This window comes from Rhipicephalus microplus, chromosome 7 (assembly GCF_043290135.1).
Source record: "Rhipicephalus microplus isolate Deutch F79 chromosome 7, USDA_Rmic, whole genome shotgun sequence".
NCBI classification, from domain to species: Eukaryota; Metazoa; Arthropoda; class Arachnida; order Ixodida; family Ixodidae; genus Rhipicephalus; species Rhipicephalus microplus.
In genome coordinates this window covers 58,676,010-58,698,101 of record NC_134706.1, presented here as the reverse complement: position 1 = coordinate 58,698,101, position 22,092 = coordinate 58,676,010, and the positions used below count along the sequence as shown (strand labels likewise).

General features: G+C 44.1%; 1 long non-coding RNA gene and 1 pseudogene across 1 annotated transcript; one reads left to right on the top strand and one right to left on the bottom strand.

Annotated features, from left to right (window-relative positions):
- Positions 1–9,047: 9,047 nt before the first annotated feature.
- Positions 9,048–14,426, bottom strand: LOC142767478 (uncharacterized). Its single transcript, XR_012884909.1, has 3 exons — positions 14,125–14,426; positions 12,761–12,846; positions 9,048–12,396 (listed from the first exon to the last, which is right to left on the bottom strand). It is a non-coding gene; the product is annotated as an uncharacterized LOC142767478 (long non-coding RNA).
- A 174-nt stretch (positions 14,427–14,600) lies between these two features.
- On the top strand, positions 14,601–20,686 carry LOC142767477 (uncharacterized; annotated as a pseudogene).
- Positions 20,687–22,092: the final 1,406 nt, after the last annotated feature.

The window sequence follows — 22,092 nt, the reverse complement described above, 5'->3', positions numbered from 1 at the left end:
TTTATTCAGTTTCACTTCATTGACAATTCTTTGCAACATACAATTACACTGGTTTCAGTTTAGTATACTGCTTCAAGCACATAGAGACTACAAATGATATATAGAGACTACAAATAGAGACTACAAATAATATATCCCTATAATTCTTTCAAGTATCTACAATCCCATTGGTTTCCAGTTTAATACTCCTTCATGTACACAATCGGTTAATAGGAATGAAATACAGGCAAATATATACTTATGATTCTTTCAAATATATACAATCACCATGATTTCACTATATGCGCCTTCATGTACACAATCGTTCCCAAGAAGTGATGCACACAAAAATATATATGGATAGTGTTTTCAAATGTATACAATCACAGTGGATTAAGCTTTGTATTTCTGGATGTATAACAATTGGTTATGAGAAATGATGTACATGCAAACATATACGGGTTTTCGCACATATAACTTCAGCGAATACTTAAGAAACCAATACAATGATCAGAAACACAATAAGCTACAAACGAACACAAAACTGAGTCAGGACACACAAAAAACAAAAGAGTTAATGCATAATTATGGCTAATGACACCGCTGGGTCACTTTATGCCAAATGTCCCAGCCATTTTGGCAACCATCTAAAATGTATTCGAAAAACTCGTGCTGCATTGAAAATAGTGAACTTCTGGAATATTTAGGAGAGGAAAAATATTTGGTCCCGTGGCTGCCTTCTGAACTTCCTGGAATGCCGTCTAGGTGTTGTATGGGAAAAATTTGATTTTAAAAGCACCGCTCCTTCTTTCCATAGGAAACTCGGTCTACGTGTTACGTAACAAGAGCTTAATTTGGGAGAGTTGGTTCATCGTGGTTGTTTGCTAGTCACAGCGCGACAACTTTAGGAAGAGACAGAAAGGACAGGAAAGAGCACCGACTGTCACCTGAATTTAATGAATGTGCTACGAGCGCTTTTATACGGAGTACAAGAACCGTGTTCATGCGCGACGACCCGTGAGAGCACTACAAAATAATCTTAACTGTGAAAAGAACATTCCCTCTCGGAAAGGATAAGTGAACGTGTAGTGATGCACTGATCATTGGTTTACCTGATGAAAAATACTTCTACAAACGTTAAATTGGCATTAAGTAAACCTATTCTCGTGACGAATGCGGCAAGATTGACTATTCCTGTTGCTGTTTAGTACACACACTTTTGAAAGCTTGCAAGGGGTGGAAAACAACACGCTAATATCATATCTGCTGGCTATTTTTTTAATTGTGAGACACATGATGTGGTATAACATGCAAAGGTTTTGGTGATTGTTTTTTGTTGGTACTGTCTTCTTTAACTTTACTTTCTGCAGGAGGGTTTTGCAAAAGGGTGTGATGATTCTGTTGGGATATGATACCCAGCATCTTTTAGCCTTTTAATCTGGTTTTTGAACCTGACCTCACCCTTGTGCTAACATGACTTCTGAAGGGTGGCCTGAGTACATGTGGTATCAATTCCTCTTTCTACTAATTTTGAATGCCCACTATCAAAAGGCAGAACATTCTTAGCACTCCTGGGCTGATAGCACCAGCCAATACACCAACAGCATCATCACACTTGTTTGCGAAACCCTCCCGCAGAAAGTAAAGTTAAAAGAAACAGGACCAAAAGAAAAAGAGAATGACCAATCACCTTTGCATGTCACACGGTACTACGTACATAAGGTGTCTCACAATTTTAGGAAAAGAGCCAGCAGATATGACACTGTTGTTTTCCACCCCTTGCAAGCTTTCAAAAGTGCATGTACTTACAGAAAGAGGAATAGTCAATCTTGCACCATTCGTCACTAGAATAGGTTTACTGAATGCCAATCTAATGTGTATAAGATACCGCTAACATGTGGAAAAGTAAACATAGGACAAACTGGGCAATGCTTCAATGATCAAGCAAGACAGCATGCTTTAAATGTTAAAAAGGGCTATAGTAGTCTCATGGCCGGACACCGTAAAGAATGTAAGTGTTGTCCTAGGTTTCATAAAACACGGTTTTTGAAAAAAAAAGCAAGCAGAAAAATGAGAGATTTTAGAACTCTTTATCAGGAAGGCCAAGGATCAATGCATCAGTACACCTTCACTTATCTTTTCCGAAAAAGAGTATTCTCTTCTCGGTTAAAATTATTTTGTCATGGTCACATATGTGTTGTTGCAGATGAGCCCTGGTCTTGTGCTCAGTATAAAAACGCTCGTAGCACCTTCAATAAAATTCAGTTGACAGCGCTTTTTCCTGTCCTTTTTGCGATAAGATTTTTATTACAGAAAGAATTTCATTTTCTTACAATTTAGGTATAATGATGAGTTTTCATTCTATCACAACATGGAGCAAATTGCATCTCAATACGGACAAAAATCACAATTTTGTGAAATTCGTGATATTTTCTCGTATATTTCAGCAGCTTGAGAGGTCTAAAGATATTTTTTCCTCAAAATATACCTTCTGTGGAGTAAGTATTCACTGCTCAGATATTCATACTAAGTGCAATATTGCAATAAAAATGCAAACATAACACATTTTGGCTTTATTCTTGGAAGCGAATGTGGCAAAAAAATTGCACTATTATTATTGAGCTTCAAATACCTTACAGAAGCACATTTACTTAACAGGTAGACCGAATTCGCTTTAGAAAAAAATAAGCGGTATTTTTAAAACGAAATTTTCCACAAACAGCGCACAGACAGCATTGCGCCAGGAAGTTATAAGCCAGCCACATGAACAAAACTTTTTTTCTCGCTGAAATATTCTAGCAGTTCACTGTGTTCAATGCAGTAAGTCCGCACTTTTTTTTTCAAATACAATTCAGATGGTTGCCAAAGTGGCTGGGACGTTTTGCATGGAATGGTCCAGCTATATTTAAGCAAAATAACTTACACAAATAACAATGTTTGTTCATCTACCATGACCACACTAGAAAAAGTTGTTCAGGCATTGTGACACTAAAATTTTCAGCGTCGTACTTCCTAAACAACTTCTTTGATAAACTCCACACTCACGCCGAGAAAAAGCCGCTCAATCACGGTGGTTGTGAAAGGCCTTGTGGCCGTAGACAATGTTGAAAATAGAAAAAATCAACTCATCAGTGCTGTCACTCCTTCTTCGTCATTACTGACACGGAAGATTTTTCGGTTATCCATGTGGAGGTTCAGGAAGTAGGCTTGCTCTAGGCTTGGGCCGGGGTAGACTACGCAGGACGTCAGCGGCACCCTCTCATCCTGTAATAAGAGCAAATATGACTTCTCATAAAAGGATGTTCGTGCTGTTCTGGCAGCACCATATATAAAGAATGTGTAGTGTGTATCCTTCGAAATGGCGTGTAATGGACATTACACTGAACTCGAAGCATACAACCCATACATTCCAATAATTTTGTATGATAAAGATAAGAGTTTTCCAGCATACAACAAATTCCCGAAATGAGGTGAAGTGTAAGACTACAGCTCAAAAATGACACTTACGAAGGCTTGAACTCACCTAAGAATCAAATTCCTTCCAGGGTAGTGAGCCAGTGTGAAAAACATTTCTTAAAGTACAACGTTCAGAACATGTAGCATTAATCAAAACGGACAAGAAACTTACCTCTTCATGCACAAACAGCGAAGGCATGTATGCTTTCTCTTTTACATGAGAACAAATGATCTTGGGCGTGGCACTAGCGAAGAGGTCTGCAAAAAAAAGTAAAAGATTTACTGACTTTAATCACGCCTCTAACAATCCGAGGAATTGTTACAAGTCACCAATCAGTGCAATTCTGACTGCCTCTATAAGGGCATCAAAAATGAACAATTTTCTCGTTCTTTCTACCCTCACAAGACGCTTCGTCAATGAAATCTAATCCAAATTTGGCGCTGTGCTTCCTGCTTTCTAGACGTAGGGCTGCGAACATGTGTTTTGTGCACCTAATCTAGCACAGAAATTCGTCATCTATAATTCAATCATCGTAATTAATTGTAATTTGATAAAAGATGTGATAGCTCGTCCAGTTTTTAAAAAAGTTGCGGGCCTGCAATAGGTACTGTCTAGCACGTATGAAAGTATTTCTTTAAAGTTTTTTTTTTCAAAGCTTGCTTTCAGAAAGAGCGTCTGGCATATTTCGACAACCAAGCCAATCCTCTGATGGCAATCAGGGGCACGCTATTAGCGATTATTGACCACGGGATTTACAAACGTAACCCGTGCCTAAATACTCAGGTAAACACAATCAAGCTAGTAGGAGCGCTCGAACGACACCAATGCGCGCGGACGCCGTCTACGTTGCAGCAGCCTTGGCTTATGCTAGAGCTACCGCACATAGCTCTCACAGTCACGTATATTCTCTCGATTCTGTTATAACGCCGAACGTTATCGCAGATGAAGGCAAAGCATGAAAACAGCAAACAGAAACGAGGGAATACAACGCACGGCGATGGCCACAACAACGCGCCTTTGGAAGTCTGCTAGATCTTTCCCTGTTGCTGGTGGCACTTGCCCTAAATAGCTTAAAAGACCGAGGCGCACGTGCTGGGAGCATCGCGGCAGCAAAAAAAAGCCATTTCGTACAGTGCGCCTCTGTACAAATTTTTTTCTTTTTCTTTCTTTTTTTACGCTTACGCCTACAAAAGCACGTTGCACATTTGAGTATCAATATAAATGTTATTACGATTTAGCCCAAAGCACATCTTAAAACAATAATAATCACTTTGTGCAGTGTAGAGACAATGCGCGATCAGCAACTAATCCCGCCCTTGTTAAGTGATCACATCACTCAGTGTATGAGTGATGCAGGCACTTACACAACATCGCGCATAGCAGTGTGAACTCGTTAAGTCACACGTTTAATTGGGCATCTGCAACAGGCCCGCGAACGCATGCTGTTGTAAAAGGCTGGCAGCCTACTTCGGCAGAGCTGCTGCAGGCGCCCAGCTAGCGCTGTATGATTACTACCTACGAAAACATCACACTCACCGTTAACAGGCCCACGTTGTCCGTGTCCGCCACTCCATGAATATTCCTTAATCCGAGCGTCACTTCGAACACGGTGTCATGCGTGACCATCATTGAATATGCGCCTGTTCGCTAGAACACACACAGCGACCAAGACCCCAGACCAACGCAACGCATTTGAAAGACGAGACAGAGAGAGCAACGTTGAGAGAGAGAAGGAGGAGGCACTGGCGGCGGCGCCGCAGCTGTCGACACAGGTGTTCGGTGACGCAACTATTCGCTTATCTACGCCGCCGTTGTGGGAGCAACGCTGGCCGGGGTGAGCGGGGGGGGGGGGGCGGAGGAGCGGAAAACCCGCCAAGACGGCGCCGAAAGGCAAACGCTATGGCGCATACGGCGGACGGCCGTTCGACGTGGAATGACTCCTTGTAAATGGCAACTCTCCTTCCAGCCAGTCGCACAGCGACGCAGGTTCTTTACCAGCCTCGGGTTCTTTGAGTATTTTGACGGAATGCGATTGGAGTGGGCGAAAAATAGTGAAGCAAAACTTGCGAAAAACGAAGTGCACCATGGAATGGCCAGAAACAATAATTATTTCGTCCTCGGTGGCATTAGCGGGAAAGCATCGCTACACCTTTTTCCAGAGGAATTTCTTTTTGCATTGTCTGTGTCTGGCAATTCCGCTTATGGTGCCGCAAACACTGAATGCGTATTCGATGCTGGAACAAATTAATCCACAGTTGCGGATGTTTAGAAGGCTTGTCACGCACCACGAAACGGGCCGAGGTTGTTATAACAAACTTTTTGCTGACCACATGATCAGCACATAATTCCATATGGTTACCCAATGAGCTAGCTAAGCACCTGTAGCAAAGGCAGGGCACGTTTTTCTTAAACGTTGTTAATATAAACGATGGTTGTGCATAAGTGCAGTGACAGCTTTCCGTGGGAATTCTTCATAACCCACGTTTTCGAGCGTAGAAGCGCCTCAGCGGACCTAATCAGCTACCACAGCAAGTTCATAAGCAATGATGAGGTACGAAAATGTGCAGCTGTTTTCCATGTACTGAATAGTCCGTGTACAGTGTGTTGACCACCGCCATTACTTAAGCCACCTCCCATATAGACTCCCAGTCTGAACAGGTGTGGGACCTTAAACAGTAAGAAGCAGTGCCCCCCCCCCCCCGCACACACACACGAAATTTGTGGGCGCACGGGCTGATACACACGCATACTTATTCACAGGCGCACACACATACACGTATACACACATACGGAACACACACACGCGACCGTAAACGCACGCATGCATGGGCGTACACATGTGCACAGGCACGCTTAACACAAGCACGTACTCGCACATACACGCGCACGCACACATGCACAGGTGTACACACAATCGCGCTTACACGCGAACACATGCGCAGGCTCACGCACACACACCCATACTCAAGCGAACATCATGTTCCTGTATATAATCCACAGCAAACATGTAGCTTATAACCAACGCTAAGGTGAGCTTTCGTAACGTGGATTGCAGTTAATTGATATTATAGATGAAACGCGATTTGCTTCTGCTGGCATTCTGCTGTATTCGGAGAGCACCTTCACACATTCTAAGTCTAGGCCGTCATTTAACGCAAGGTCCACATATTCGCGCAGTAGCTACGCTGCTCGGCCGCCAATCCAAAGGTCGCGGGTTCGATGCCGGCCGTGGCAGTCGAATTCAGATTGAGGCGAAAAGGTAGAAGCCTGTGCACTGTGCGATATCAGCGCCCATTAAATAACACCAAATGGTCAAAATCTCTGGAGCTTTCCACAACGACGACCCTCATAATCATATCGAGGTTCTCGAGACGTAAAATCCCCAATATTATAATTATGTGTTCTTCTTAAGCTCCATATTCCATCTGATGAATCGTCACCTACACCCTTCTCAGGCCCAAAAGCACCCTTAAGCCCATTTTAGGGTGCCATCCAGGCAAGCACCCAAACAAATGGGTGCTTTTTTTTCAATCGACCATATATGGGTTTAAAGGGTGTTGAAAGGGTGCGTTTTAGTGAAGCACCCTTTTTACACCCTTTTGGGTGTAAAAATTTTTACTGTGTACATCAGCTCATTTCTTAAGAATAGAAAAGCTACCATTCGCCTAGGGTCTCTCGGCTCGAAGACGTTTGATCTTGGACCCAGAGGCACTTCACAAGAGTCAGTGCTTATCGCTTATCTTATCGCTGAGAGCACTTTCCCACAGTCTGGCCGAGATTGAAAGTCTCGGTCACACCTTCTACGCCGACACACAGCACCGTCTGGTGCGAGGGAGGTAGTGATGGGCAAATTGAAGAGCGATTACAAACAGCGATCAGGGTTGTTGAAGATTTTCTTCACAAGGCAGGGCTCCGCTTGTCGTCTAATAAATCGGAACTGCTCTTTTACCGGCCAATAATCGGGGCTTCGAAAGGTTGTTTCCCTGATATCTTGATCACAACAACGAACGGCTCAATTATTCCAATGGTAAAGGAAGTTAGAATCCTCGGTATGTTCCTGGAGGAGGTTGGCCGCAACGCCTACACGTTAGAGCGCATCGCAGCCAAAGCCGATTCCATGACAAAATAGTCACGAGGGTGGCCAACAAAGGAGTGGGGTATCCGAGGAGAACCTTCGTAGACTCTTTAACGCCTTCCTAATGAGCCACATCAACTACATCGCCCTGGCCCACAAGTGGAGCAGGAGGGGTGAAGCCCGATTAGAATCAATAATTCGCAAGAACATATAAGCGGTACTGGGTCTCGCACAGAGCACAGGTACAGAACATCTATTGGCGCTGGGTGTCCACAACACCTTTAGCGAAATAGTAGAGGCACAAGAGGTCGCCCAAGTTGCAAGACTGGCTTCCACGGAAGCTGGCAGTCAGTTACTAGCGCATATTGGTATAGGGTTTCCCATTGCCAGTGCGCGCTCCCTATCAAGTCGGGGAAATGTGTACTGTATCTCAGGTACCTAAAACCATGCACCCCGAGTACAACTGGGGCAGACGCAAAGCAAGGGCCAGAGCCCTTCGTAGAACAGCGGATATGATTGAGGACAATGTCACCTTCGTTGACGCAGCGCAATACGCAGCTTCCAATCACTTTGTTTCAGCAGCAACGTCGTTACGGGGAGAGCTGCCGACATCACTTACGCTGAAAAATTGGGATGCCAACGAAGCCGGACAGGTGGCGATGGCCATCGCCATGGCCACTACGAACCATTCTACTATTTACACGGACTCGCGAGCCGCCACTAGAGCATTTATGAAAGGCTTGGTATGCAAAGGAGCCGCTCGCGTTCTCTCTGCTGCATCTTGGACAGGCAAAAGCATATAATTTGGTTCCCTGGACATGTGGGCAGTGATGCTCACGAAACCATCCCAAACGCCAACGAACTTGCACACTTCCAGGCGCGACGTCTCACACACCGCGCCGGAAGTGGGCACTCGGAGGCTGAGGGAAGGCAGTGGCAAAGGGACCCTCTTCTCAACTTCAACGAGGTCAGTAGGCACTATCAGCTGGGGCGTCGGAGGTTTCCGCTTCCACACCCACACCTGAACAGACCACAGGCAATCACCCTGCAAATGCTACACAGTAAAAATTTTTACACCCAGAAGGGTGTAAATGAGCTTGCCCCGTGGACGACACCCTAAGGGTGTTATTTCAGCACCTTCCAAAAAGGGTGCTTTAACATGCGCCCTTAGAATAGGGTGTACATGTAAAAAACTGTAGGGTGTTACAAAAACACCCTTAAGGAAGGGTGCCTTTGATGTCCATCACTTTTTTAGCATCCTCTAAGGAGGGTGCGAGAAGGGTGCACAAGGGTGTTGAGTGCCCATGGCAGGGGTGGCAGTATTCTTTTAGACTGCGCTAATAGATATCAGCATGCACTGATTACACACTACTTGAAGAAAGTGGTCCTGATTATCGATGGTGCGCCACCTGTCGAGCTCCATTAATTGCGTGTAAACAAATATATAAACGCGTACAATCGTGTATGAACTTGTGCTGGATCTATATATACTTCACAGTATATGCATAATGTGCGTTACAGAAAAAGAAGCCTTGCTGCCCTTGCATATTGCGTTTATTTAATAGGCAAATAAAACATAAACTTTTCTTCTGCCACACAACTTTTTCACCAGATATACGTTCACGTATACGTACACTACACATGCAACACCTCAAATGTTTATTATATTTTTTTCAGTTTCACTTTATTGACAAATCTTTGCAACATACAATTACACTGGTTTCAGTTTAGTATACTGCTTCAAGTACATAGTCACTACAAATGAAATACACGCTAATATATCCCTATAATTCTTTCAAAATTCTACAATCCCAGTGGTTTCCAGTTTAATACTCCTTCATGGACACAATCGGTTAATAAGAATGAAATACAGTCAAATATATACTTATGATTCTTTCAAATATATACAATCACCACGACATCACTATATACGCCTTCATGTACACAATGGTTCCCAAGAAGTGATGCACACAAAAATATATATGGATAGTGTTTTCAAATGTATACAATCACAGTGGTTTAAGCTTTTTATTTCTGAATTTATAACAATTGGTTATGAGAAATGATGTACATGCAAACATATAGGGGTTTTTGCACATATAACTTCAGCGAATACTTAAGAAACCAATACAATGATCAGAAACAAAATAAGCTAAAAACGAACACAAAACTGAGTCAGGACACACAAAAAACAAAAGAGGTAATGCATAATTATGGTTAATGACACAGCTGGGTCCCTTTATGCCAAATGTCCCAGCCATTTTGGCAACCATCTAAAATGTATTCGAAAAAATTGTGCTGCATTGAAAATAGTGAACTGGAATATCTAGGAGAGGAAAAATATTTGGCCACGTGGCTGCCTTCTGAACTTCCTGGAATGCCGTTTAGGTGTTGTATGTGAAAAATTTTATTTTAAAAGCACCGCTCCTTTATTCCATACGAAACTCGGTCTACGTGTTACGTAACAGGAGCTTAATTTGGGAGAGTTGGTTCATTGTGGTTGTGTGCTAGTCACAGCGCGACAACTTTAGGAAGATACAGAAAGGACAGGAAAGAGCACCGACTGTCAACTGAATTTAATGAATGTGCTACGAACGCTTTTATACAGAGTACAAGAACCGTGTGTATGCGCGACGACACGTGTGAGCACTACAAAATAATCTTAACTGTGATAAGAGTACTCCCTCTCGGAAAGGATAAGTGAACGTGTAGGGATGCACTGATCATTGGTTTACCTGATAAAAAATACTTCTACAAACGTTAAATTGGCATTAAGTAAACCTATTCTCGTGACGAATGGGGCAAGTTTGACTATTCCTGTTGCTCTTTAGTACACACACTTTTGAAAGCTTGCAAGGGGTGGAAAACAACACGCTAATATCACATCTACTGGCTATTTTTTTAATTGTGAGACAGGTGATGTGGTATAACATGCAAAGGTTTTGGTCATTGTTTTTGTTGGTCCTGTCTTCTTTAACTTTACTTTCTGCAGGAGGGTTTTGCAAACGGTTGTGAGGATTCTGTTGGGATACCCAGCATCTTTTAGTCTTTTATTCTGGTTTTTAAGCCTGACCTCACCCTTGTGCTAACATGAATTCTGAAGGGTGGCCTGAATACATATCGTATCAATTCCTCTTTCTACTAATTTTGAATGCCCACTATCAAAAGGCAGAACATTTTTAGCACTCCTGGGCTGATAGCACCAGCCAATACGCCAACAGCATCATCACACTTGTTTGCGAAACCCTCCTGCAGAAATTAAAGTCAAAAGAACAGGACCAAAAGAAAAAGAGAATTACCAATCACCTTTGCATGTCACACGGTACTATGTACATAAGGTGTCTCACAATTTTAGCAAAAGAACCAGCAGATATGACATTGTTGTTTTCCACCCCTTGCAGGCTTTCAAAAGTGCATGTTCACACAGCAACAGGAATAGTCAATCTTGCACCATTCGTCACTAGAATAGGTTTACTGAATGCCAATCTAATGTGTATGAGATACCGCTAACACGTGGAAAAGTAAACATAGGATACACTGGGCAATGCTTCAATGATCAAGCAAGATAGCATGCTTTAAATATTAAGAAGGGCTACAGTAGTCTCATGGCCGGACACCGTAAAGAATGTCAGTGTAGTCCTAGGTTTAATAAAACACGGTTTTTGAAAAAAAGCAAGCAGAAAAAATGAGACATTTTAGAACTCTTTATCAGGCTGGCAGAGGATCAATGCATCAGTACACCTTCACTTATCTTTTCCGAAAAAGAGTATTTTCTTCTCGGCTAAAATTATTTTGTCATGGTCACACATGTGTTGTTGCAGATGAGCCCTGGTCTTGTGCTCAGTATAAAAACGCTCGTAGCACCTTCAATAAAATTCAGTTGACAGCGCTCTTTCCTGTCCTTTTTGCGATAAGATTTTTATTACAGAAAGAATTTCATTTTCTTACAATTTAGGTATAATGATGAGTTTTCATTGTATCACAACATGGAGCAAATTGCATCTCAATACGGACAAAAATCACAATTTTGTGAAATTCGTGATATTTTTTTGTATATTTCAGCAGCTTGAGAGGTTTAAAGATATTTTTTCCTCAAAATATGCCTTCTGTGGAGTAAGTACTCACTGCTCAGATGTTCATACAAAGTGCAAAATTGCAATAAAAAATGCAAACATAACACATTTCGGCTTTATTTTTGGAAGCTAATGTGGCGAAAAAATTGCACTATTAATATTGAGCTTCAAATACCTTACAGAAGCACATTTACTTAACAGGTAGACCGAATTTGCTTTAGAAATAAAGAGCGGTAGTTTTAAAACAAAATTTTCCACAAATAGCTTACAGATGGCATTATGCCAGGAAGTTATAAGCCAGCCACATGAACAAAACTTTTTTTCTCGCTGAAATATTCTAGCAGTTCACTATTTTCAACGCAGTAAGTCAGCACATTTTTTTTTTTCAAATACAATTCAGATGGTCGCCAAAGTGGCTGAGACGTTTGGCATGGAATGGTCCAGCTATGTTTAAGCAAAATAACTTACACAAATAACAATATTTGTTCATCTACCATGACCACACTAGAAAAAGTTGTTTAGGCATTGTGACACTAAAATTTTCAGCGTCGTACTTCCTGGACAACTTCTTTGATAAACTCCAAACTCACGCCGAGAAAAAGCCGCTTAATCACGGTGGTTGTTGAAGGCCTTGCGGCCATAGACAATGTTGAAAATAAAAAAAAATCAACTCATCAGTGCTGTCACTCCTCCTTCGTCATTACTGGCACGGAAGATTTTTCGCTTATCCATGTGGAGGTTCAGGAAGTAGGCTTGCTCTAGGCTGGGGCCGGGGGGTAGACTACGCAGGACGTCAGCGGCACCCTCTCATCCTGTAATAAGAGCAAATATGACTTCTCATAAAAGGATGTTCGTGCTGTTCTGGCAGCACCATATATAAAGAATGTGTAGTGTGTATCCTTCGAAATGGCGTGTAATTGACATTACACTGAACTCGAAGCATACAACCCATACATTCCAATAATTTCGTATGATAAAGATAAGAGTTTTCCAGCATACAACAAATTTCCGAAATGAGGTGAAGTGTAAGACTACAGCTCAAAAATGACACTTACGAAGGCTTGAACTCACCTAAGAATCAAATTCTTTCCAGGGTAGTGAGCCAGTGTGAAAAACATTTCTTAAAGTACAACGTTCAGAACATGTAGCATTAATGAAAACGGACAAGGAACTTACCTCTTCATGTACAAACAGCGAAGACATGTCTGCTTTCTCTTTTACATGAGAACAAATGATCTTGGGCGTGGCACTAGCGAAGAGGTCTGCAAAAAAAAGTAAAAGATTTACTGACTTTAATCACGCCTCTAACAATCTGAGGAATTGTTACAAGTCACCAATCAGTGCAATTCTGACTGCCTCTATAAGGGCATCAAAAATGAACAATTTTCTCGTTCTTTCTACCCTCACAAGACGCTCCGTCAATGGAATCTAATCCAAATTTGACGCTGTGCTTCCTGCTTTCTAGACGTAGGGCTGCGAACATGTGTTTTGTGCACCTAATCTAGCACAGAAATTCGTCATCTATAATTCAATCATCGTAATTCATTGTAATTTGATAAAAGATGTGATAGCTTGTCCAGTTTTTAAAAAGTTGCGGGCCTGCAATAGGTACTGTCTAGCACGTATGAAAGTATTTCTTTAAAGTTTTTTTTTTTCAAAGCTTGCTTTCAGAAAAAGCGTCTGGCATATTTCGACAACCAAGCCCATCCTCTGATGGCAATCAGGGGCACGCTATTAGCGATTATTGACCACGGGATTCACAAACGTAGCCCGTGCCTAAATACTCAGGTAAACACAATCAAGCTAGTAGGAGCGCTCGAACGACACCAACGCGCGCGGACGCTGTCTACGTTGCAGCAGCCTTGGCTTATGCTAGAGCTACCGCACATAGCTCTCACAGTCACGTATATTCTCTCGATTCTGTTATAACGCCGAACGTTATCGCAGATGAAGGCAAAGCATGAAAACAGCAAACAGTAACGAGGGAAAACAACGCACGGCGATGGCCACAACAACGCGCCTTTGGAAGTCTGCTAGATCTTTCCCTGTTGCTGGTGGCACTTGTCCTAAATACCTTAAAAGACCGAGGCGCACGTGCTGGGAGCATCGCGGCAGCAAAAAAAAGCCATTTCGTACAGTGCGCCTCTGTACAAAATTTTTTCTTTTCTTTCTTTTTTTACGCTTACGCCGACAAAAGCACGTTGCACATTTGAGTATTAATATAAATGTTATTACGATTTAGGCCAAAGCACATCTTAAAACAATAATAATCACTTTGTGCAGTGTAGAGACAATGCGCGATCAGCAACTAATCCCGCCCTTGTTAAGTGATCACATCACTCAGTGTATGAGTGATGCAGGCACTTACACAACATCGCGCATAGCAGTGTGAACTCGTTAAGTCACACGTTTAATCGGGCATTTGCAACAGGCCCGCGAACGCATGCTGTTGTAAAAGGCTGGCAGCCTACTTCGGCAGAGCTGCTGCAGGCGCCCAGCTAGCGCTGTATGATTACTACCTACGAAAACATCACACTCACCGTTATCAGGCCCACGTTGTCCGTGTCCGCCACTCTATGAATATTCCTTAATCCGAGCGGCACTTCGATCATGGTGTCATGCGTGACCACCATTCAATATGCGCCTGTTCGCTAGAACACACACAGCGACCAAGACCCCAGAACAACGCAACGCATTTGAAAGACGAGACAGAGAGAGCAACGTTGAGAGAGAGAAGGAGGAGGCGCTGGCGGCGGCGCTGCAGCTGTCGACACAGGTGTTCGGTGACGCAACTATTTGCTTATCTACGCCGCCGTTGTGGGAGCAACGCTGGCCGGGGGTGAGCGAGAGGGGAGGAGCGGAAAACCCGCCATGGAGCCTACATACGCCGCGCCGCGCCTTCGTCGTTTAGGGTGGTGCCACTCTTTGCGCAGCTCGTGCCGCCTCCTGCTGTCGGGCAGCGTTGCCAGCACACGTTGCCATAGTAACGGGGCAGACGCGGCGCCATCTTGTGCTCAGTCGGTTCACTGCCGCCATGGGCGCGTGTCTGCGTGCGTGCCGCCTGTAACTCGCTGTGACTTTTGTTGACCACGGGAAGCTTTTCGTAACCACGCCAGCTCGGTGAACGTGTTGGGAGTTGTATGAGCACCGAAAATGCCCGGCTGTTGCGTTCCGCAATGTACGAACCATTGCAGAAAAGGCATACGGATGTTCAGCTTCCCGGCCAGCTCGAACCGAAGAAAGCGCTGGCTCGTACAAGTGAAAAGGGACCGCTGGGAGCCCACTGCTGCTTCTCGTGTTTGCGCTGTGAGTATTGCACCTCGCTTCATGTTTTTTCGCACGCGTACTTGCAGCTATATTCTAATATGTAAGTGCTATGCACCTGCAACGCTTTCAGCGAGCGTCGTCGTGTCCTCAACCTCTCCTCCGTCGCCGCAGCGCCGTTGCGCGTCGGTAGCGGAGGCCATGGCCGGTTTTGATGGATTCCAGCGACGGCTGTGCGTAGCCGAGCGGCAATTTAGCGTGCGAATGCAGCGTGCGCGCAAGTGGATGCTTTGCGTGGTTCGATTATGCCGGATTACGCATGGATGGAACGTGAATGTTCAAAACTAAGCCTGGTTATAAAACATCCCCAAAAGGCCCGGACCGTTCACGCTTAAAAAAAAAACACGCTATTCTCGTCACTGCGACAAAAATTGGTCGAGACCAAGTGACAAAAGCGGTCACTAAGTGACTGCCAAATCTTCGAACAAATCTTCAGACTTCGGAAATCGATTTTGAAGCTGCGGTGGGCTGGATATTTTCTTCGGGTCACCGAAAAAATTGGCTGGCAATCTCCCCCTCTACCGTAGACTCTCCTCGTAGGTGTTGTGAAATCCCCCCTACCGCAGACGGGCAATTGTTCTCTGCGTTGCTTGTGCTGCTATTCCGCACGTGGGTGGAATATATGATTGATTCTTTCTTGCAACACTGCCAAACTGCGTACGAGGGGTCACTAAAGTCTGCAAAGATTTCTATGGCGAGCCGCCCCATAAAAATTCCCATACTGCAATTAGAGGGCATAATCAATTTCCATTCCAAAAGATAAAAACGTGCGAATGCGACCATTCTGCCTCGCTAGCGACTAATTCAAATGCATTATGTGGTTTTCAAATATTGTTAAGATTGACTTTTTCTATTCTAGGCACATTTTGAACATTCAAGTTTTGAGCAGCACCGACAAGATGGACTGAAAAAGCTGAGGCCGGATGCTGTCTCAACTCTCTTTCCCTATCGTGGTAAGAACATATCTGAACTCGTTATATCAAGCCGTAATATGGACACAAATTTAATTTTTCTTTGAATTTGTGAATCTTGTTTGGGTCATTCAGAGAAAAGACAAACTCATCTAAATGCATTTGCCTCAAATGCACTGTGGCGTTTCGCTCTTATTTTTTACTCGGAACATCTATAAGGAACAGTAATATGCTTTGTGTGGTGCAGACCATGCAAGAAAGTGCATGATAACATTTTGCTTGTAATTTTTAGTCTGCAAAGCGAAAATGAGTATTGGAACTGTTTGCTGAATGAGATTGCATAGGCAAGCATGTTATTGTAGTAATGTTCGTATGTTTAATTTTTTCCAGCTGCTCCAAAACACCGGAAGTCCCCGAAGAAGCGCACTTCTGCCATGAAACCTGCGAATTTTTCTAACACCAAACGTGTTTGCCCATCTGGAGACATTCCCCAGATGCCTATGGATCCTTGCGACATACCGAGTTTTGAGAACGGTGTTCAGTTGAGTGCTCATGTTTCAGCAGCCGTTTTACAGCCAGATGCTCTTCCTCATGACACTGCTGAGTTCGTGAGAGGTGATCCTCCAGAAGCCCACTTGCTGTCACGTTGGCCCACCAACAAGGCAGCAAGCATCAGTACCAGTGATCCTGAGTCCAGGCTTGCTCACGCATTGGGAGCCGTCTCATTTCCTCTATCGCCTAAAAATAATCTAGAAAGTGATGCAGACAGTGCTGCTGAGTGTAGGGGCGAGTGTACATCAGTGTGTGTGCCCCTGTCATTTGTTCCTCCAGCCAATGACGCAGACAGCGCTGGTGAGTTTCGGTGTCATCATAAGACAGTAGCCGCCTCTCCACCACACCTGTCTGCCAACAATCTAGCAAGCGACACACACGCTACTCCAGGTGCATCCGTAGCCATTATGAAACAGCTCCCTCCAAACACCGTAGCAAATGATGCAGGTCTCACTCCTGCACAAGAGCAGTCAACCATGCCAGCTGCATTTATGTTTGGAGGCAGCACAACTCCCACGTTGTCGATGTTGCATTGGGAAAATTCCGAGCTACGGAAAAAAAACGCCGACTTAAGCAGGAGGTTTAAAAACTTGGTAAAACTGCATGAGCAGACGAGATCAAAAGTACGTAGTCTAAACAAGAAACTAAGGTTAGTTCAGCAAGAACTGAACGCATTAAGATCATCGACATTTCTTGCTGCAGATCAAACGAAGGCTCTAACAACAAAAGGCAGGGTTCGCAAGTGGTCAGTTCAGACTATACGCGTAGCCCTCCAAATAAAGCACGCATGTGGTACAACAAGCTACGAATTGCTCAGGTCTCTGTCGTACCCACTGCCATCTAACCGGACATTGATTCGAAGATTGCAAAACATTCGCTTTCTGCCTGGTGTACTGAAGTGCTGGGTGTTCTGAAGCGCAAGGCAGAAACAATAGAGGACATTGAGAAAGATTGCGTCCTCTTCATGGATGAGATGGAAATTAGTCAAGGGTTTGAACATGACCGCTCTCTGGATTGCCTTTTTGGGGGTACGAAACTTCCAGAGTCAACTGAAAACGTTGCAAACCATGCTCTCGTGTTTATGATTGGAGGTATAAACACGAGGTGGAAACAGGTCATCGCTTACCACTTCACTGGTCGTTCTACTGACGGAAGCCTTTTAAAGGAGCTTATATTTCATTTAATTGCGCTTTGTTTGGAGGTGTCCTTGAGAGTTCTTGTTGTAACATGTGACATGGGAAGTGCCAACAGGAAAGTGTGGCAGCTGCTGGAGTTTTCAAGCCACAGGCACTCGGAAACTGTCTGCTCTATACCACACCCTCACTTGGATGGTAGGGAGCTGTATTTCATGGCTGATCCTGCTCACGTTTTGAAAAACATACGTGGGCAACTTCTCCGCTCAGGAAGTTTTACCCTGGGGAAGGAGACGACAGAGGAGCATTGCATCCCAGGAAAAACTGTTAGCCTTGAACATGTTGAGGCTGTTCTCGAATATGATAAAAAATGACCTCAAAATCGCTAACAAGCTGTCGGACATTCATGTCAGCGATGGTCATTTCGCAAAAATGAAAGTAAACATCGCGGTGCAGTTGTTCCGTGAGGCACCTCCTGCCATTCGCTACCTAATCAAGCTCAAAATCTTGAAGCCGGAAGCTGAAGCAACTGCCTGGTTTTTTGACCTTGTCACTAAGTGGTACACTTTGATGTCATAACGACACCCCATCGTTGCTTTAAGTCATTTTGACCGCGCAAAGCACCAGGAAGCAGTTGGGACATTGCAGCTGGCATGTGCTACGTTCACTCGGATGAACATTGGAGCAACTGCACACTGGAAGCCATCGCAGGCCGGTCTTTTGGTGTCGACGACTGTTGTGCTGCGCCTGTCAGAGGAGCTCCTGGCGAGGCGTGGGTACTTGTACGTCCTCACTTCTAGGCTGATACAAGATTGCCTAGAAAACATTTTTTTCAGTTGTGAGAGGGAAGAAGCCAGTTCCAAGTGCGTATGATGTTAAATGTGCACTGAAGGCCATTTGTGTCAGCCTGTTTGTACACACCCCTAAGACTTCGAGCTACAACATTGACGACAGCAGTCATCTGGCTGACTTGCTTGACCCAAGCTTAAAAAAGCTAGAGGAAGACCCCATTCAGCAGGCTGAGGAGTTAGAGAACTTGTTTGTGATTGGCCTGACGGAAGCAGAGTGCGACATCGTAGCGTACATTGGTGGTTTCCTTCTGAGGTCTGTCTTAAAGTTTATAGACAACTGCAAAAGCTGTAAAGCAGTACTGACTGACAGTGCTCCTGGGAAATACAGCAGCAGCATCCAGTTGAAGGAATACGTAAAAAATGCCGGAAATCGCATCGAGCCAAGCATGTCAGTAATGACAATTTTGATGGATTGTGAAGAAAACTTCAAAACGTTTGCTAAAATGGGTGAAGTCATGAAGGTGAAAAAACCATTTTCAAGCTTTCTAAGTGCCCTGCAGAAGTCTGTAAAAATGCACTTGAAATGTTGCAGTTTGAACAAGCCTACTGTAGAGAAGCTGCTTCTCGAAAAATATGTCCGAACAAGACTAAAGATTTACCTCAGGCAGCAGCATAATCACAGAGTAAATGAGGCAGCAAGCAAAACCTGTGCTGCGGCAAACTTGGAGTAGTCCAGCAGCCAGCTAGAGCCGTAGAGCGTACGCAGCTGCGATTATTTTTTTATGTGAGGACACTAGAACGACTTGGGTGGTACGTTCTATCATAATTTACGACTGCCTTTGTTAAGGACTCTATGCAACTTCATTGCCGTACAATGATGATAAAGGAAAATTGATGCTTATTTGTATAATTTACATTATAGTGTGTTCAAAATAGCGGTAAACGATCTCAGTACCAGCCCGAGAAAAGCATTCAAAACCAGGAACACTGGTGTGCCTTCATTCACATTGCACCTTTCTCTTGAGACGTTGCTCTCCATTGTGCCAGTTGCTCACGACGTGTTTTTATTCTCGACTAATGTCATGTAATTTTCAGTGGGGTAATTTAAATTAACCCAGTGGGGCTTGGGGGATTTTCTTATCGATTTATTTCCCCAATATTTTGGTTCATGTATGTATCTGTGCTCAAAGTACTACTTCTGCAGTAGTTGTGTAAAATGCTTTCTTCTCACTGTCATCAGTGTAGCAAGCCGTATTCTTCTCTACTTGCTTTCTCTTTCATTAGTTATCTCTGCGTTGGTCTCATCAGCATTGTCCACCTGTGTAGCCCATCTAGGCTTTAATCTTGCTCGTTGCCTGTGTGTTCAGTTTTTTTTCAACAGCACCATTAGAAAAAAGTCACAAATGAGTGATATCACTTTTACATGCATTAGCCTGCTACATAAAGTGCTTCTTAAAACTCGATGCCTTTATTAGCTCGGACACATTTACTTTGTGTGTTTGTTGTATTTCCCATGTACGCCTGTTGTTCAAGAAAGGGGCATCTGCATGTCACGCAAGCAGTGCAATAAAATAATTTTACGGGAATTTTGTCTTGCTTTATTCGTGTAATAAAAGTACGCTACAAGGCATGATGACTTGGATGTTCAGCCATAGATGTAATATTTTGTGTTGCCACCTCAACAGTATTTTTGTTAGTGTGTGTAAACATGTTAAAATGCACATTGGGCACGTGCCCAGTACGAGCAGAACGATTCAAGCATAGGCTGGGGAGGTTTTGTGGGCAACAATGGTTTAGTCTGTGAGGGTCATTTTTCTTGTATCAGAAACTTTACTACCACACCGATATTTTCTATGCTAAAGCATTTGCGGGGTAACCTTATAACATGTAGTGCCTTGTATCTGCACAAAAGTGCGTAATTGAATAATGGTGCATAATAAATAAAAGGGTAATAGTGCCAAAACAATTAAAATGATATAAAAGGCAAAAAACAAAACTGAAAATGAAATTACCGTCTCTCTAATCGGGCGTCATCGTGCAATTACCTAAACACAGAACCTTTCCGGGTCAAGAACGACGGCGAAGCAAAGCGACATAAAATCGCCGGCCATTTCCGCGCTTCTACTTGCTTCTACGTGCAGCTAGTGCTTCCAAAGGAGGCACTGGCAAGCTTTTACCAAGGACGTGAATGCCGCATTAAACGAATAATCCCGCGATCTCAACTGTTCCTAGAAGCAGGAAGTTTTTGGAAAGCTTCTTGGCGATAACCGCTAATCACGTACGATCGTTTCGAAGCAGGACGTTCTAGAGATAGTCTGTTCCGCGCCTACGGAGGTGCGGCGCATGCCGGCTCCCTGGGTCGGGCGGGCACTAGGCGACCAAAGGCGGCCCGTCAAGTTTGGCGGCCGCCGCAGCCACCGTTATACAACCTTGGACTCTGCTGTCGCCACCCTAAACGACGAAGGCGCGGCGTATGTAGGCTCCCTAAACCCGCCAAGACGGCGCCGAAAGGCAAACGCTATGGCGCATACGGCGGACGGCCGTTCGACGTGGAATGACTCCTTGTAAATGGCAACTCTCCTTCCAGCCAGTCGCACAGCGACGCAGGTTATTTACCAGCCTCGGGTTCTTTGAGTATTTTGACGGAATGTGATTGCAGTGGGCGAAAAATAGTGAAGCAAAACTTGCAAAAAACAAAGTGCACCATGGAATGGCCAGAAACAATAATTATTTCGTCCTCGGTGGCATTAGCGGGAGAGCATCGCTACACCTTTTTCCAGAGGAATTTCTTTTCGCATTGTCTGTGTCTGGCAATTCCGCGTATGGTGCCGCAAACACTGAATGCGTAGTCGAAGCTGGAACAAATTAATCCACAGTCGCGGATGTTTAGAAGGCTTGTCACGCACCACGAAACGTGCCGAGGTTGTTATAACAAACTTTTTGCTGACCACATGATCAGCACATAATTCTATATGGTTGCCAAATGAGCTAGCTAAGCACCTGTAGCAAAGGCAGGGCACGTTCTTGTTAAACATTGTTAATATAAAAGATGGTTGTGCATAAGTGCAGTGACAGCTTTCCGTGTGAATTGGTCATAACCCACGTTTTCGAGCGTAGAAGCGCCTCAGCGGACCTAATCAGCTACCACAGCAAGTTCGTAAGCAATGATGAGGTACGAAAATGTGCAGCTGTTTTCCATGTACTGAATAGTCCGTGTACAGTGCGTTGACCACCGCCATTTCTTAAGCCACCTCCCATATAGACTCCCAGTCTGAACAGGTGTGGGACCTTAAACACTAAGAAGCAGTGCCCCCCCCCCGCACACACACACGAAATTTGAGAGCGCACGGGCTGATACACACGCATACTTATTCACAGGCGCACACACATACACGTATACACACATACGGAACACACACACGCGACCGTAAACGCACGCATGCATGGGCGTACACATGTGCACAGGCACGCTTAACACAAGCATGGACTCGCACATACACGCGCACGCACACATGCACGGGTGTGCACATAATCGCGCTTACACGCGAACACATGCGCAGGCTCACGCACACACACCCATACTCGGGCGAACATTATGTTCCTGTATATAATCCACAGCAAACATGTAGCTTATAACCAACGCTAAGGTGAGCTTTCGTAACGTGGATTGCAGTTAATTGCCATTATAGATGAAACGCGATTGGCTTCTGCTGGCATTCTGCTGTATTCCTTAGAGCCTATTTTAGGGTGCTATCGAGGCAAGCACCCAAACAAATGCGTGTTTTTTTTTTCAATCG